The sequence below is a fragment of the Hyperoodon ampullatus genome (genome assembly GCF_949752795.1).
Source record: "Hyperoodon ampullatus genome assembly, chromosome: 16".
NCBI lineage: Eukaryota > Metazoa > Chordata > Mammalia > Artiodactyla > Ziphiidae > Hyperoodon > Hyperoodon ampullatus.
The window spans coordinates 52046519-52063791 of NC_136929.1; the positions used below are offsets into that span (position 1 = coordinate 52046519).

Here is a 17273-nt window from a genome sequence, read left to right on the forward strand (position 1 = left end):
CTGCCACTCAGCTTATTAAGTACTGGACTGCAATTCAGACCAAGAAGTCCCTTTCTCAGGCTCCCCTGGGAGTCCAGGAGACTGGAGTTCTGCTTCCAGGCCAGTTTCTGTATAGTAGGGTAAGTGTCAGCAAGTCACTGAACTTCAATATCTATCCCTACAGACAAGAGTGGCAATTCCGAGTATGATAGACAGCCTCCTGCCTCAGAATCATCTGAAAAGTGTATTTAAAATGTAGATTTCAAAGTCTCTTCTTAAATCTAATAAATCAGACTCTCTCTAGCAAAGTGCCCAAAATTGCATTATTAATAATCCCCAAGGATTTTTAGGTTCAATAAAATTTAAGGACTTCTGGACCAGTTGATCTCTAAATCAAAAATGATATGGCCATGGTGGTTGATATGACACCCAAGTAATTTTTTACATTATTTATACTTAAATTTTGCTTATTTGAAAGAAAACTCAAATTAGTTTTATTCAGTATAAATTATTTTACTCAAAGAGGTGATTTTGAATGACTTTTTTTTTTTTAATTTCCAAAATTCAAGCTCATCTTCAAAAGGTAAAGATGGTTTTCCAAGCACTGAGGAAATGAAAACCCTGAGGTTTAGGACTATTCTAGAATTGCCCTAAGCCATGCAGCATTTTTGGAAACAGAACTCTATGGGGATGATTTTTTTTTTTGCGAGTTGAAATCATTTTCATTTAAGCACTGATTTTACAAAATGTGATCGTTCAAAAGGTGAACTAAATTTACAACTTAATTTGTTCATGTATTGATAAATTGTCTTCAAAATACATTGGAGCTAGATGTGTATATAAGATTTTACATGCGTTTTGGAAAAAATCATCCAGAAGCAGCTGCTTTTTCAATAAACTTGGCCAGTTTCACATCTCTTTTGGTCAGTTCTCTGCAGTCATGCAATGTGAGAGTTATCTGGACCTTGTTGTACACATTGAACTACTCCGGGTGATGATTCATCTTCTCTGCTTGTAGGGCAACTCAGGACATAAAGCCAAATGCCTGATTAAAATTTTTGAAAGAAAACACTTTGTAGATGGCATCTCTCTCACTTAATTCCGACCATCCTGCTGCTTTAAGGTCAAGTATAACTTGGTTCCTCTCCTCTGCTGTCAACCAGTGAACATCTGCTGACGTGGCCGTGAGGCTCTGGCTCCTGCCCCGAAGCCTCGCGAACCAGCGCCACGTCGCCTCCTGCGCCCCCAGCACCCCAAGAGCCCTATGGGGATGATTTTAAAGGAGTCAATACTCTTTTCAATGTATGAACTCATTTGTTTTTAATAAAGCTTGATTACCTGTAATCATAGCTCCCAAAAAGAAAACTGTGTTAGGTTGAACTATATGAAATTGCTTTTTTTACTTGCAAAAACAGTGATTTCATATGGCTCAACCTAATGTGTGTGCGTGTGTGTGTGTGTGCACGTGCGCGCATGCCCATATGGGCCAGGCATAATTCCTGAGACTAGAAAATTTACATATCAACTTGCTGGGTCCTCGTAATGCAGTGCTGCCCTCTCAGTGCATCCTCAAGAGATATTAGATATTGATGGTGAAATTTTCCGTTTGACTTCCCAGACTTTATCTTATATCCTAAGATCTTAATAAAAAGGCGAATATTCACAACTATGGCAGACCAATCAGTGGTCAAACTAAAAATCTAATAACTTCTTTTTCCTATCCATTCTCAAGCATACAAGCATGTGCATTCAACCCATAAGAGCCACACAATTTCCTACATGTCACTCTTGCATATGTGAATTTACTGTGTCTTTTGAAAGACGGCTTTAGAGTCTAACAGATTTTGTCAGCTGCTTGTTTTCCCAATATTCAGGCCATTTTCCTCAAACTAAATATTCATTCGTTGTCACTAAAAACATATTAATAGAAGAAAGACATCTAAAAGTTAAAAATCAGGTGAAATGACATGGATCTGCCTGGACTGAATGCTTGGGGAAGAAATAAAAGCAATTGAGCTCACTCTGCTAAAAGAAGTATCTGTACCTCTTTCCTCTCTGCGTCTCCTTCCTCTGTGCCCACCTCTGAGTACCAGTGGGATTATTTGGTAGCACTGGGCTCTAACTAAAGCTTCTAGAAGCTCTCATTCAGCAGTGAAATTGTTGTCTTCCTCTGATCCTCAGATTATGGAGATGAGGGGATGAATGTACAGCACTAAGATTCCCTACCGAGATAGCTTTTCACTCTTTTCAGTGGGAAAAAGATCAAAAGGAAACTGGCTAATTAGCATACCAAAGGAGACAAAAACCCCTAGAGCTTTGTCGTTGTTGCAATCCAATAATAAACACCCAAGTACAAAAAAGATTATTTGATAATGACACACAGAATTGAAAGCCTTTGAAACAGCAGCTTCTAGAAAAAGTATATATTTTTGGAAGGGAAAATATCCATAATTATACAGAATAATGCTTATCCATTGGGGAACAGCTCTTGGTTCCTGGAAGAGCTACTTACAGAACTACTTTGCCTAAGAACGGTGGTGTGGATTGCCTTTATTTGAAAAACTCAAAAAGCCTGCAAAATGTTTCAAATCCCTTCCCAAGTAAACATTCAGTGCTTTCATATTCCCAAAAATTAAACACAGAATTCTTGTCTTAAAAATAAGTGTCCCCTTTTCCCATACCAGGGCCCAGTCAAAGGCTTGAACTCAAAACCAGGGGAATTTACAAAACTTTAGGACTCATTATTCTTCTCAACAGCATTTTCTGGTTTAGAAAGTCTGGAAGTCTCTATAAATATGCACTTAAAAAAAAAAGTAAGAGAGAGAGAACAAAGCAATTGTTTAATTATAAACAAGTTACTCTGAGACACACATATAGGAATCCACCAGGACCACAGAAAGAGACAGCCTTGAAAGAAAACCAGACCCTTACTCTTTGGGTTAATATTAATATTGTAGTGATTTTCTTCAGACATTGAGAGGATGATAACCAGCAGAACAGATTTTTCAGTAGTCACGGTGGGTTTGACTAACTTGTACGCATATCTTCCTCTTCGTCCAAGGCATCTGTAGACCATGCTGGTCAACATTGGGCATGTGGTCAAGCCTGGCTTCCCCATGAGAAGCTGACTCACATCCAAGTCAACTCCAGGACCTTTCTAGGATAGGAGACTGTGGGACTCTGAATTTGGGGAGCAGGAACTAATAGAGAACTTCTGCATAAATGAACACAGTTGCCAAGCCCTAGTTCCCATTTAAAATGCCTACTGATCACAGAGAAAGCATTGATATTATTTTGCTTGGAGATTACCCAGGTAATTATAATGGACTTGCCTACAATCCTGGCTCTAAGCCATTTGAATAAAAAAACCCAGAGTCCTGAGTTATTAATACTTTATCCTGTTTCTAAGCAAAGAATCATTGTTAATGAGTCAAATGATAATGACCCTTTATACAAATCTGAGTTTAAATGAATAATGCCTCTCCTGTTTTATACATTTTAAAAAAATAATAAATAGATGAGAAATATACCTTTGACTGGCCATCAAGTATCCTACCTTTCTTTATCTCTGGGACCTATAGTTCCCCTCAGATTTGACAAGATCACTTAAGGACCTTATTTTGTTAGTTTCATACAGAATTATTTCTTTGTTCCTTTTTATAAATTGCCCGTTGGCAGTGAAGCAAGCCCCAAATCAGAATTTTACTTAGAAAATGTGTCTGAAGGAATAAAATAAATGCCATTTACCCACCACTCCAAAGTATTAATTAGACTTAGTTGTTTGCCAGCTAAGTACCAGAGGAGCCCATGGTGATTAGCTGCACTAATTGGAATTTCAAGTGGCGCTGATAACCACACAAAGATAATAGGATTATACCTTCCCTCCCTAAAAAAAAAGTAGCTTTGTCATAACTGTTTAGATGATGGCTTTAAGTTGTTTCACACCTAACTATCCCCAGAGAAAGGGAACATTTTTAGATTCTATTTTTATTCCTACAGAGAGAGAGAAATAAAATTCTTTCAGACAGTAACAAAAGTACAAAGGAATGTCCCTCTCTGTTTCTCCTTCTCAACTTGCTCTCCAAGAAGCACAGAAAAGCAAATTTATATGACCACCAACAGCAATTCAAGCTGAGTCAGAAAGTCAGTTAGACCTGTCTGTCTCGGCAGGAATATATTTTTGTTTTGGTTTGCAGAAACTCTGTCAGAAATTGATGAACACCTCCATTCCCAAGATGACCAGAGCTATAAGTACAACTCATATTTGGGAAAGCTGGGCAGATGTTCTTATTCACATTTTATACATTAAGAAACTATCATTTGAAGAGGTTGAGTGTTTCCCAGTATTCTCTTCACTTCAGAACATTCCACGTTTATAGAAATGTAGAAATTTCCAAACCTAACAGGTCCCACAGGTGTCAAGGGGCAGAGCAGGACTCCACAGCTTCTATCCTCCATCTCCTCACAGAAAGCCAGGCGCTGGACTATCTCCCTGGGCTGAACTGCCTCTTTGGGGTTCAGATACCTTTATTTAATCCCCACAGGTAAAACCCCAATGTGGTGGGGAGCTACAAACCCTAAGAGTGGGTCACGTTCACTGTCTTACCTTCCCCTTCGATGTCCAGACCAGCTGATGCAGACGATGGCATAAACAATCATAAAAGAAAATTGCATGAGGAAAAAAAGAGGGTGGGGCTGGAAATCTTCTTTCTCAGGTGTTAAATATTCAAAAGATAAATTAACATAGATTTGTTTCAAGTAAATATGAAAAGCAAATGCTGGTCACCAAGTTACTTGCACTTGTAATCAGAGTTCTGGTGGCCATGAGGCAGAAATTTTACCCCTGGGCTGGTCAGGTCCCATCAGCAACTTGAGGGACCATAAGGTGTTTTCCAATGTAGAAGCAAGACCTACATTGCAAACCTCTCTAGTCTGAAAAAAAAATGATAAATTTAATTGCACAGCCATTGGTTTTACCCACAGTTGAAAGCGTGCCTTCTCCAGCACATGGCCTAGCTCACATGGAGAATCTTAGGAGGTACAGAAGCCATGTGGAATTGCCATAGCAACCTAAGGAAGCCTGAAAGGCCAACTTACCCCTACATATCTCCATCACAGGCCCAGGCCTAATTTTAGATACTCTTTAGGTTGAGGCATTACATTTTTAGGATACTCTTTTCTGTTATTATTTTATCCAAGAAAGCAATGATTACTCAATATCATATTACTGAAAATGAGTTTGGGGAACATGAGTCAAAAGCGAGGCCTTGGCGGAATCAAAGAAGGTAGAGGTAAATGTATTAGTGTAAAGAAAGACAGGAAAAATATGGGTAGATCCTGAAGCCTTTTCTGGGAGAAACCTAGCAGGCAACAAAGTCTTCCTAGGAAAAATGTAAGAATGGTGGGCTCCAGGGAGAGGAATTCCAAAGGTGGGAAAGAGTTCACCAACAGGTGAAGAGAAGTGAATCGAAGATGAACTTTTCTCACTTTGAAATTTTCACTTGGGTTATCAAATAACCAAAATAGGTTCCCTGGTTCACATGATTTTTAGGGTGACTAAGAATTAGTTCCTCCCTAGAATATAAGCTTCAGGCAAGCAAACAAATTGTTTCATTTATTTCTGTACCTTAATGACAAATACTATGTGCCTGGCTCATAAGAAGTACTCAGTAAATATTTTATGAATTAATGCATGAGTGAGAAAAGAAGGAGGGAAGGAAAAGAGAAAGAAAGAAAGAAGAAAGAGAAAAAGTAGGAAAGAAAAGAGAACTACTGAATGTAATTTTTTCTAAGTCTAAGAAAACTAAATCTTTGGCAGTGAGAAATTTTAATAATGGCAATTATGGCTATTCATGCTATAACTTTTGATTCAGAAAATATAGGAGATCAAATTAAATGTGTACTTATTGTCCTAAGGAAATAACCTGGAAGAGATTTTTGTTTATACTTCTGTGTTAGCAGAGAATGGAAGGGCAGTAAAGCAATAGCTATTGGAAGCTGGAGAAAAAGGGTCCTGAGTTATGTACTGGCAGAACAATTAGTAAAACAGCTCCTTAAGATAACTTGAAAATTTGAAATTAGTACCCAGAGTTGAAGTAATGCTTCAACAAAAACCTAAACTAGTGAAGTGAGCAGAGACCTGACAAACCTCAAGAAGACTCTTAGTAATCGTTAGAAAAGCAGTAGGAATTGCTTTTTGAAGCTGAAGAAAAGAAAACCCAAGTTATGTATGTGTAAATTAATTAGCAAAACTGTCATCTACAGTAACATGGAAAACAGAAAGGATACCTAATTTGTAGATCCAGCTAAGAATGATACAGAATGCTAAAAGTAGCACTTGATGTCTTTTAGTTGCTTAAGATAAGTTATGGAAGGAGTGAGATGAGCTAAAATAGTAACTTCGTTTTCAAGCAGAATTTAAAGCAAATGTAAAGGAATTGGGGGTTTAAATATAAAACAAATTCTTATCCCCAGTGTAAGATGGTGAGATATTTTCAAAGTAAGAAATTGCCTCAAAAAAATATCAAATCCACGGCACTACCAGTAAAATGAGACCACAAAGTAAAGATTGAATCAAAGATGTTGTTTATGAGAACTCAGAAAGATTTAGGGCACTGCCTCATATACTCCTGGCTAGACAAATGGGCTTCTAATAATCCTCAGGACTCATAGAATCTCTCATCTAGGAGGAAAAAAAAAAAAGTTCTTCTATGTATATTAAGGGCACAGTCTTACAGCACCCTGACTTGCAGGCAAAATTAGAAAGGGCTCAGTCTTTATGGATATGACAAAACTAATGCCTAATGAAGTGAACCCATAATAAGATTTATAAGAAATCCACAAAGTTTTTTAAGAGAATTATACAATATCAACATTGCCAGATTGGACTAAAAGAGACAGAAGTATTTCAAAATGAAACTTGAATTTCAAAATTAAAAGAAGACCTTATCCTCTCAACCTTCTTTGTGGAGGAAGAAAACTGAAAAAGTGACTCAGTTGCAGCCATGGAGAACCACCACCAGATATCAGAACTAGGCCCTAACCATGAAACTGGCATTATGTACCCAACTAGATTTCAGACTTGCTAAGGACTAGTGACTCATATTTCTCCCATTTCCCCTCTTTGAATAGGTGCTTTTGTTTTCTGTCCTTGCTCCATGATTTTAGGTTGTGGGCAGAAGGGGTAAAGATAACTTATATGTTTACCTTAGAGGTATTCAGCTTGAAAGCCACCACACCTAAGAAGCCTTATCCTCCCTGAACCTGATTTAGACAATGAGATTCTAGACTTCAAGCCTGAGTCTGATGCTCTAATGGAATGAGACTATGGGAGACTCACAAAGGGTAGAATGTAAAGTTGCCTCCTTGATTGACTCTGCACTTGACCATGGAACAAGCTTTGGTTTTAATTGAACATTAGCAAGTGCAATGCCAGAAAAGGCTTAATAAGCAACTATGTATTGGGCTTATCCTTTTGGAATGCTCCATCTTGAAACCCAGCTGCCATACTGTGAGGAAGCCCAAGCTAGAAAGAGAGAGAGGAAAGGCCACAAAGAGATACAGAGATACCTAGATAGCCTCTGCAATTACAGTCATCCACCTAAGTCATTAATGAAGAATGAAGACACCTTGGACATTCCAGCCCAGCAGACATGGAGCACAGATGAGCTTTCCCCACCAAGTCTGGGCCAAATTGCAGAATCATGAGTGAGTACATGATTGCTGCTGTTTTAAACTACTAAGTTTTGAGGCGGTTTGTTATATAGCAACAGATAACTAAAACAACTTGTGTGTGTTTCTTTTTTAAAATGATTTTTTTCTTTTTATAAATATTCTGTGTGACTTAATTTTCTCATTACTTGACTTTAATACCTAAAAATGTGTTGGAGGGTTTCAAATTCCAGCAACTTAAAGGTTCTCTTCAATTGGGTTTCAATTAGTACAATACAGTATAAGAATGATTATATTACATTTTGAATTATATGAGAAAGCAAAAATAAGCACTAACTTTTCAATAGAAGATGAAGAGCCTTAGGACATACTGGTGCTGAGATCACAGGGAAGTTATTTTCCATCATATTATCCTGTTCTATTTTCTTTATAGCATTTATTACAGTATACAGATATCTCATTTATTTGGTCACCCCTTTGTCATCCTTGCACCACACTGGAATGTAGCCTCTAGTCTGTCTTTTGTATGTTGGACCACCAGCATTTAGAACATTGCCTGGCACATAGTAAGGGCTCAATAAATGCCATATGAAACACAGTGCTAATATAAAATATACGTTTTAGGGGGGAAAAGTGCCTACAGTAGAAATTACTAGTGTTCAGCAGCATTTCTAGTCCTCCTCTCCTTCCTGACATGTGGAAGATAACATTTCTTAGCCCCCTTGCATTTGGGTCATGATGGTCATGACACTAGTTCTGGCCAACAGACTGGGAGCAGAGTGACATGTGTCACTTTTCAGCTGAAACATTTAAGATCCAGTGCTGGTTTCTCCATGATCTCTTCTCCTGCCACAGGAAACACTGAAGTTTCATGCTGAGTTTCCTGGGGTGCCTTGCTCCCACAATTGAACATGACCACCTTGGAGAATTCTCTAGACATGCAGAAGATTTTGCCTGAGCAAGAAATAAACTTTGTTATATTGAGTCACTGAGAGTTAGGAGTTGGTTGATCCTGCAGCACAACCTAACCTATCCTGACTGATATAGTGCTTGGCAATGAGTTTGTATACTCTTGGAACTCTGTAACTATAAAGCTTGCATGGATTTATAGATTCAGTGACAATTTATTGAGTATCTGTTATGTACAAGGCACTCTGCTAGGTCAAGGAATAAAAATAAATATGAATTAGATACTACTTTCAAGGAGTTTATAGTTTTATAGGAGAGATAACTTGGGTACGTAAGGAACTGTAATACAAGGTAGAAAATTGTGAGGGTCATAAGTTAGGTACAGGTAAAGTGTTATGGAAATCTACCTGAGATGGACATGATAAAGATTTCTTAGCCTAGATCCTTATAAGCATGGCAATCTATGAAAGTGAGAGGAATGACTTCCTGTTCATACCTGCCATAGTACAAAAGATCAAGCTGAGATGCCTGCTGTTTCCCCACATTCTCATTTCTCTGTACACTCCCGCTCTGGGCTTGTTATGTGTTGAATTACGTCCCCCCCTCAAATTTATATGTTGAAGTCCTAACCCTCTGGTACCTTGGAATGTGATCTTATTTAAGGATAGGCTCTTTACAGAGGTAATTAAGTTAAAATGAGGTCATTAGAGTGTACCCCAATCCGTCTTGACTGGTATACTTATAAAAGGGGAAATGTGAAGACAGGCATGAACACAAGAAGAATTCCTGGTGAACATCATGGTAGAGGTCGGGGTAATGTGTCAACAAGACAAGGAACACCAAAAATTGCCAGCAAACCCACAGAAGCTAGGAGAAAGGCATGGAACAGATCCTCTACACAACACTCACCACGAATCAGCCCTCCTGACACTTTGATCTGGACTTCTAGCCTCCAGAACTGTGAGACAATAAATTTCTGTTGTTTAGACCACCCAGTTGGAGGTACTTTATTACAGAAGCCTTAGCAAACCAATGCAGCCTTAAACAGACGTGGCAGATAGGGGAAGGAATAAAAGCCTGCAATGATTCAGCCAACTCCATGTTCCAGCTGCTCATTATCTATTTCTCTTTCCTCTTCTTTCCTGGCAACAAATCAGGTTGATGAGAAAAAGGCGGAAAGTAACCAAAAATTTCTGGCTATCATTGCCTGTGATGGAAAAAAGGAAGAAACCTGGTGGGAACTGAGTTGGTTTTTCAGAATATCTAATCAAGCTACTGGAAAAAGAGTGGGTAGGGTGTGTGTGTGTGTGTGTGTGCGTGTGTGTGTGTGTGTGTGTGTGGTGTTGTTATTATGTTTGCTTTTTTTTCTTCTTTAGTGAATGTCTTTTAAGCACAGTTTTGATTTTTATCCCAAGCAACCAAGTTTAACAGAACATCTAAATTTTAAAATGCTCTAAAGCCTTTCAATGTTTGTGTTTGAAATTTTCTCAAGCTTATACGGGTGGGTAAAGCATTAGGATGCTTTGCTTCATATTATTACAATGGATTTCTAACTCATTAACTCTCTGAACCTTACACACACCCATACAGAGAGGTCCCTTTGGGTACATTTCCTGCTTTTGATCTCTCATGCTCTTTTCATACATAAGATGTGACATGAAGTAATGACACTAGCTCTTAATATGGTTTGTAAAAGTGCTTCTGAAAGCTATTGCAAATGAGGAGAACCAAAATATTTGGAGTAATGTCAGCACCTCTGGTAGAATAGACCCTACAATCTCCCCTGGTGACCACTTTAAAATGCAAATCTCTTTAGTTACTTAAGTTCTGATTCTTTTTTTTTTAATCTCGGTAGTTTGCAGTCACAGCTAGGATTCTAAACATGCATTTTGCTTCTCTTAAAGGTAAGCCAGCCATTGCCAACACACTTCTAGAGTGACAAAATGAGTATTGCCTTGCTAGGCACCTTACAAAATAGATAAATGACACAATCTCTGCCTTCTAGGGAGGATAAAAAAAATAATGGAAGAAACGGTATTTCCATAAATGCATATATTAACATTTGACTTCATTTAAAAAACGCTCATCTAAAAAAAATAATTTCCCTTGAAGTTAAGAAGTTTTATGATAGATCTAACATTAAAGGGAAAAAGAAAAAGGTTGTGGGGCTAATAATAATAATTAGCAGTTATGTTGGCACTTTCTATCTTCAAAGCATTTTGTGAAATATTAACTCGCTAATCTTCCCAACGTTCTTGTCAATTTTATAAAGCTTTAGCCTGCTCTGATGTTCCCTCCAGTATAGTTCCATATAATATGTGAACATTCATTTGATTTTAGCAAACGAACACTACTGGGGATCTGATCAGCCCACACAGTGTCTGATAAACCCAGTCAGCTCACAAACTTCAGTGTGAAGAAAAGATGGTACTTCCTGACTCATTAGTCCAAAGACTCACTGAAAATGGAAGGTTCTGAACTTATTTACAAAACAGAAACAGACACAGCCTTCGAAAACAAACTTATGGTTACCAAAGGGGAAAGGTGAGGGAAGGGAGGATAAATTAGGAGGTTGGGATTAACATATACACACTACGTACTATATATAAAATAGATAATCAACAAGGACCTACTATATAGCAAAGGGAACTCTACTCAGTACTCTGTAATAACCTATATGGGAACAGAATCTAAAAAAGAATGGATATACGTATAACTGAACCACTTTGCCATACACCTGAAATGAACACAACATTGTAAATCAACTATATCCCAATATAAAATAAAAATCAAATTAAAAAAATTGAAGGGTCTGCCTAGAAAAAGGATTATCACTTTAAGCACCTAATCATATTTTATGAAAATGGGCTTTTTCTGTGTTTTTCTCTCTTTAAATTATGGACTCTTCAAGGAAAACAACTGTGTGTTTTTCATATCATTTCCAAGGATCATTTTACCTGTGTAGGGTCAGAGTGATGCTTAATAAACATTAGTTGAGCAATACAAATGAAGTCTTTCTTGAGAACCTATTATTAAACTGTGAAGAATAAATAACACGTGGAATCTTTCCTGCTCTCTTGGAACTTAGCACAGAAGAGGAAGCAAGAGTTATGTGCAGAAAATAATTAGACACAAAATACAGAATACAACTAAGTGCCATGATGTTTGGCACAAGAAATAAATGTTAGGGGAGGATTATAATTCTTTTTGTCTTTTCAGCCCATTAACCCCACCTCCTTCCTTTGAGTTTATACATGTTTGTCTAACCAACTTTTGACCTGCAATAAATCATTACCATAGTAAAATATTACATTTCTTAGAATGCTTAATACAGAAACTTCACTCATTTGGGACTTATATACATATTTTAAAAGTTTCTTCCTGTACAAAACAGCAAAAACATACAGAAATAAACACACACACACACTCACACACACACTGGACTCTGATGCTGACCCACAGTCTAAATTAAAGCCTTAGGGCATTTTGAAGAAAAAATAACATAGCTCCAAGCTTTAACTGAAATTTGTACGACTTTTATGAATTTGAAGAAAGTTATTTTTTTCATAAAAGATAATTTACTTAAATTCTTCTTAAGGTGGAACTTTATTTTTCATTCCTTTTTTTTTCCACATGGGAATTTTGTCGCAATTGTGGAAATCCATAGCCCCACTACACATGCGAATCCATAGTGTTTCTTCCAGAAAATTCTGAATCTTGTCAGGATATTCTACAGGTACCATAAATTGACATGTCCAAACAGAATTCATTATCTTCCCATCAAACCCAAATTTATTCTTTCTCCCACCTAGGAAGTCCCCTAAACCTGGGGCCATCCTTCATGCTTCCCTCTCCCGCGTCTCCATCTTATCCGCAATGAAGTCCTATCTATTCTACCTCATCAATACCACTCTAATCCCTCCCTCCCTGTATCCCCGCTCTCTCAGCCGCGTTTCAGGACCAAGGTCAGTGCATCCTTCTAAGCAACCTCATCATACCTTACCCGCCACCGCATCCACTCCAGCCCCCAGACTCTCCCTTCTTCAAGCCAACCTTTTCTTCACCACCTGTACCAGTTACTTTATTGTCTCTGAGCAGCAAATAAAACCTTCTCTGCCTTTCTTGGAGATACTGGAGCTGAACCTAGTAAACATTTCTTTTGCGAGGGGGCCCAGTGTCAGTTCTTGTCAGTAGAGGGCGCTGGAGGGAGACTGCAAGAGGAAGGGGCTTCTCTTCCGGGTTCCAGCGCTTCTGTTCCTACTGAGCGTTGAGCGTAATTTCTCGCCATTCCACAGTTCCCTTGCCGGTGGTGTCCAGGAGACCCAGCGACGCAAACCCTCCCACGAGTTCCTTCCACACTCCACCAGGTGGCTTTCTGCTCACCAGCCCAGGCTGCAGCACCTCAGCGAACTCCTCTGCCCTCTACTGGACCACACTAATGAGTTATACCCTTGGCGGCAGAGAGGGGAACCTCTTCCAGTTTTGTTCTTGCCTTGCGTGCTCTCTCTCAATCCCATAAATAATGACTGCTTTCTACATCTTACGCCTGTATTCTTGAGGGTTCCCTTTATATTTCTTAGTGGTAATAACCTTTAACTAGTTAAAAATTTGTATGCAGTATTTAGTTTTCCCTGTTTAAATTACTATTGTGTGTTCATTCTCCTGACTGGTTCACCACTTTTGTTCTAAATATATATCAAAACCTGCTAAAACCCTGCAGCAACTTCCTACCTTACATAACATTAATTCTGAATTATTTTGGGGTCCAAAACAAAAGCCTACTTGGGAACTATAACCGTACAGTGTGGCTGTCTCCACAGATCAGATGGATGACCCATGAGGATTAAACTACTACTTGCCTTGGTTGTTGGTGGACATGGCGTTTGACCACAGATACCAGGGTTTACTCAGACATACCCTACTTGCCCTTGTTCACTGCAGCCCACCTCCAGCTAGAGCTGTTGGACCACAGCACTCACTGTCCACAAAGCTTCATGGTACCCAGGGGTAAAACAAACCCAGCTAGATAGAACAGTACTCAGTTTTTCCCATCATCCCAGCTCAGCCCAAAGGCCTTCAATACACTCCCTGAAGGGAGAAAGTCCACTGAAAGAATTCAAAACATGTTTGAGACAAACTTGCTGAAGTCACATGACAGCGACTGCAGTCCTAGGCTGCCAGTATCTTTCACCCTTCCCACAGCCATCACCAGGAGCCCAGTTCATCCCATCCTTAACAGCACTCTTCAGGTTTATCTGTCAGGGCAAAGGATCCAGATTAAAAATGAAACAACCATTTCTCTTGCTTGACAAGGGCAGACCGACTTTGCCAAATTTCCATCCCTATCATCGGGGAACAGGACTTTAGGAAATAAATAATAAATGCTTTTTGACCTAGGGCCACCTAGCTTGAAAGACTTAGGGACTCCTTATCTTAGTGCAACAATTATTCCAGTTAATAGGTTAAGGGATATATATATATATGATTACCGGTAATCCTTTCACACTGTTGTTTGGTACTTATTTGAGATGCGGGGCACACATATTGAAGGATTAGCTCCCTTCTCTCCTTACTCATATCCTTAGAATGATACCACTTCCTGCTATCTTCTCCTGCAGAATAGAAATGAAGAATAGTTACACTAGGGGAGTTATTACAATCAGGCTCTTTCATATCTTTAAGGCAATTACAGGCAAAGACAAGAGTGCCTAATGCACAGCATTTCCAGAATTTGTAATTTCGACATCTCATCTTGCCAAGCCATGATAACATCCAGATGTTGCCCTATTGAAAGGTGTTAAATAGAATAAGCCTAGAGCCAAGAGCACTTCCATGTTTTATTTTGGGGGTTTCCAAAATCTAAAGTGTACTTTTTTTCTTCACAATATCAGAAATTCAGTGGTTTAGGAAATAATGTTCTGGTCTGCATGATGCCTTAGTGTCTGATAATAATAACAGCAGCAGTAATATTTTAACAAACACTTATATAGTGCTGTGTGCTTTTCAAATATTAATTCAGTTAATTCCCTCTGGGTTCTCGCCTGAGACAACCACATTCACCACAAATTTCTCCAGATTGTTATCTAATTTTGGACAGGTTAAAATGCCACTTCTCCCAGGGTTGTTTGCAAGTAATAAGAAGGAAACTGACCCTCGTTGAAGACTTTGCCAGGGGCTGAGACAGACAGTCCTCATAAAGCCACAAGGAGAAGATACTGTGCTCATTCACAGAGTTTGCCTAAGACTTTGGGAGAAGGAAATTAAATCCTAAAGTCCACACTCACGGTCACATTCTGGGTGGGAGTTACGTAGGAGCCATTGAAGGCAATGGGGTTTATTTTACAGAGTGGACTACACATGCTAGAAAAGGACTGCCTGCTCTACTTACCCTGCAAGTCCTTTCCAAGTTCCGGGAATGTCTCTGTGAGCCCTGCACTCAGTACCCCTACATCTCACAGACATGGGCCTTGCCGTGGGATGGCACACTGTGCTAAGGGAGCACTTAGGGGGGCACATAATCCAGCCTTCAGATATCAAGGATGGCTTCCCAAAGTCCAAGGTATGACCTGAACAAATGAAAAGGCATTGCATAACCAGGCCCAGAGAGCCTTCATTTTCACTATACTTGCCATTTCTCTTGAGTTGAAGGTCTGGGGGTGGAGGGATAACTTTAAAAGTCCAGTGGCAGATGCATCTCTTTCGATTTGTCCTGTTCTGAATTTTCTTTAATGAGGCTAGAAATCTCACTAGTTTCTTATCCCAAGAAGGTTCTTTATGGCATTCCCCAGCTCCTTTTCGGAGTCAGCATGAACTTTCTGGCTGTCCTTAGCAGAGGGATGCAAATAGAACCCACAAATCTCTTACCCCTGTGCAAATGGATGAAGTTAGGGTCAGCTGAGTGCCCTCTGGGTGAGAAAGAGAGATGCTTATCTTAGATTCACTCATAAAGTTGGAACCTGTCTGAACAACAAACTGTCCTAGGGAAATAGCATCTTTCTCTATGGATACAGCACAAGGTCAAGGGGGCTAGGCTAGGGCATCCCATGGACCAAAGTTGAGAGTAGGGTAACATGCCTCTAGGTCACAGTCAAGGAACAAAATACAGGGGTTGTTCAAAGATGTAGTATTCTAAGAATTTTTAAGTCAGTCTAAAAGCAGATATTCTGAAATCTAAGAATATCTAATCCTCTTACAGAGGCTTCAGAGCAGAACACCCAGGCCAGAAACACGCTGCCACATTTGTTCATGGATATGTTAACAGCTGCCACCATCCTCTAAACCACTTTCTTTCTAAGCTACTCGGATCCACTGGGATCCACACTTTATAAGGCCTCACAGCAACCCTACACCCTGTGTGTCTGGAATGAAGGCAAAGAGAAATAACTTCCCTTCCTATCAAAGAGTTTTTGAGAGCACATATTATTTGGGAACACAAAGATAAGAGAGACATGGCCTTTCCTCCCTGGAAGAGCTTCTAGAGCCCAAAGTAAAAGACAGATTGATAACAATAATTGATAAACAATCCAGGCCCTCATTCATTCATTCAACAAACATCCCTTGCTCAGTTTGGGTGTAAAAGCATATGCAAAGTCATACATGAGCACAGAGATGCCATGCTGTACCAAGGAGATCCAAAAAGAAGTAGGAAAAAACTGAACAATCTAAGCTAAGGAAGGATTCTAATGTGTGCTTGCCCACCCTGCTTAGAAAGTCCTTATATCAAGGGGAAGGTGAGAGTTGGGATGTTTGTAGTTAGGGAAGAGAAGTGGTATTTATTCAGCACTTTCCTTATAAATCCCTGAGAGATCCATGAAGACTGTAAGTTTTTGAGAGCAAGAATCATGTCCCACTCAACCCAGGATTCCAGTACTTGATATAGAATAGTTAATTAATATGTATATATTTTTTTAAATCTTTGCCAATATGATTGGTTTTTTTAATAGATCTTTATTGAAATATAATTGCTTCACAATACCGTGTTAGTTTCTGTTGCACAACAAAGCAATCAGCCATATACATACACATGTCCCCATATCCCCTCCCTCTTGAGCCTCCTTCCCATCCTCCCTATCCCACCCCTCTAGGTCATCTCAAAGCACTGAGCCAATCTCCCTTTGTTGTGCTGCTGCTTCCCACCAGCCAACTATTTTACATTCCATAGTGTATATATGTCGATGCTACTCTCACTTCGCCCCAGCTTCGCCCACCCACCCCATGTCATCAAGTCCATTCTCTATGTCTACCTCTTTATTCCTGCCCTGCAACTAGGTTCATCAGTACCATATTTTTTTTTTAGATTCCATATAAATGCATTAGCATACGGTATTTGTTTTTCTCCTTCTGACTTACTTCACTCTGTATGACAGACTCTAGGTCCATCCACCTCACTACAAATAACTCAATTTCATTTCTTTTTATGGCTGAGTAATATCCTATTGTGTATATGTGCCATATCTTCTTTATCCATTCATCTGTCAATGGGCACTTAGGTTGCTTCCATGACCTGGCTATCGTAAACAGTGCTGCAATGAACATTGCGGTGCCTGTGTCTTTTTGAATTATAGTTTTCTCAGGGTATATGCGCAGTAGTAGGATTGCTGGGTCATATGGTAGTTCTATTTTTAGTTTTTTAAGGAATCTCCATACTGTTTTCCATAGTGGTTGTATCAATTTACATTCCCAACAACAGTGTAGGAGGATTCCCTTTGCACCAC

At 39.1% G+C, this 17273-nt stretch overlaps 1 pseudogene across 1 annotated transcript; it reads right to left on the minus strand.

The window, feature by feature from the left end:
• Positions 1–847: 847 nt before the first annotated feature.
• Positions 848–15830, minus strand: LOC307064909 (pterin-4-alpha-carbinolamine dehydratase 2-like; annotated as a pseudogene). Its single transcript has 3 exons — positions 15753–15830; positions 12821–12981; positions 848–1241 (listed from the first exon to the last, which is right to left on the minus strand). The product of its transcript is annotated as a pterin-4-alpha-carbinolamine dehydratase 2-like (transcript).
• Between the last annotated feature and the right edge of the window lie 1443 nt (positions 15831–17273).